Below are 2319 nucleotides of genomic sequence, written 5' to 3'. Positions count from 1 at the left end.
GTATGTATATTCTTTTTACTGAATGATATTTATGATATAAGTAAAGTATTCATGCATTTAGAATATTTTGATTAACCATTTACAATTTTTAACGAGCATTTATATAAATTGTACATAAAGAATACATTACATACATGGATTAATTGTAACCAATTGTGTTGTTTATTGATTTGTATGACGTACTATAATCGCAGGCGATGTCGAACAAAAAAGCAAGGGGTGGATGTTTATTGAAATAAAAAATAAAAAATGAAAAGAAAATCAATTTTTAAAAACGTCAAATAAATATATGTTAATATCGTGACTCGAATAAACGATGACGCAAATTGATTGAGAGTTATTATCTTTCGTAGAGTGATGACATGGTACGATGACGTAAATGATAATGCGTTCGAAGTAAAATACACATATAATACAAATATATATATGTATGTATATATATATATACGATATATTACATTTTCCTTCAGCTGATGATAAAATGAATCATACAGATTCGTTTTGTATTTTTCTATACGATCCTAAAAACAAGATTGTTTTCTACAACACATCAGAGAAATGCATCCAAGAATTGCATTCGTACGATTATTTATCGAAAGTATAATAAATACGTATACATATATATATTTTTTTTTTCTTCTTCTTCTTCTTATAAAGAGAAAAGAAAAAAAAAAGGAAGAAAAAAAAGAAAGAGAACGAGTACGAGATATTCTTCACGAAACAATCTACTTAAGTAGTACAGCTTTCAACACGGCAAACAAACGATCGAAATTGACTACGCTCCTATAAATGGCAAAATATTTATCGACGATATTTTCTTACTTTATTTCTTTTTTCTTTTTTCTTTTTTTTTTGGCTTTTATCTGGTTTTCTTTTTCAAAAAATAGATTATATTTCTCCAAGCACAAACATTTTTTTTCTTTAATCCTTCGTCTACGTATTATTTGAAGTTCAGTTTTTTGATTATGGGTTTCGTTTATGCTACTCGTAAAAATGTGTGTATGATTATAATATAATTGCATTTCTAATATTTTTCTTTTTTTTCTTTTTTTTGATTACAATAGGTATTATATTACGTGTTAGGTGAATTTGTAATAAGATTTACCCGTATCTCATCGCGTTTTAAAGAATTTTCTTTTTCGTATTGTTCAATGTTAGAGAAAATATATACATATATTGATAAGAATGTGTGCGTGCAGTAAAATCGATTGAAAAAGGAAATTCGATTAATGTTTTATTCGTTCACACAATAAAGGTGGCACAAATATACGATTCGAAGAATAATATAATATAACTTTTTTGTTGTATATATATCGTCATAATATATATATATATATGTGTAGCTTTCATTCAGTCTTAAATTAGCAAAAATTACAATTATCTGGTTTCTTTCTTTTTTCTTTTGTGTTATTTTTTTTTCTTTTTTAAGTTTTTTTCTTTGCTTCTTTCCTTCACACTTAAACATATACTTGAGTAAGCATCGATATCGAGTGTCTTGCATCAATTTTTCATTCTCATTATAATTACACTTACGTTAGAGGAAATTATTTTGTTAAATTTGTTTGTTTATTTTCAATCTCTCCAACGAATATTATCACGCGAACGTTTCGATGTTACGAACCATCATTTTTGATTGGTCAAAATGTGTGTGTGTGTGTGTGTGTGAAGCATATTATTTGCCAAATTTTCTTGATAATAAATTATTGTCAAACGTACTATTCGCGTTAATTGATAATACGCATCGTAAGCATAGGAACCACAAGATAGTCAATCATAACGTAAGGACGACTTCGTTTCAGTAATTTGCACTCTTTTTTTTGATATGGATAATTGTATAATATTCAATGTCTACATTCATACTTTAAACACACTCATGTCAGACAGCAGACAGACAGACAGGCAAACACGCACGCGAGCGAGCACACACACACGCCGACGTGATATATTATCTTTAATCGAAAAAAAAAAAAAAGAATTTATGATTTTCACGTAAATTTCTTTTACAAGGAAATACACGGACACATTAATTTACATCATTTAAACATTCACAAAACGAATAACGAGGTACATTTGGGTTTTCTTGCGTCATCGAAGGGACAACGATAAAATCTTGTCAATACTTTTCGTAACATTTGTAAGAAATGATAAAACAACCTTTCTTTTTTTTTTTTAATAACATGATCGGTTTTTTTTTAATTTAGGCCATTTAAAACGTTATAAGCTCGTTTTCGAAGCCCTTTCAGGTACCGCACATTAATTATCATCGTTAATCCGTTACGACAAGATATACTTGACACATCCTGAATATTTTTCATTTCC

This window comes from Polistes fuscatus, unplaced genomic scaffold (genome assembly GCF_010416935.1).
Source record: "Polistes fuscatus isolate 324 unplaced genomic scaffold, CU_Pfus_HIC Scaffold6, whole genome shotgun sequence".
Lineage (NCBI taxonomy): Eukaryota > Metazoa > Arthropoda > Insecta > Hymenoptera > Vespidae > Polistes > Polistes fuscatus.
This window is presented reverse-complemented; position numbering follows the sequence as displayed.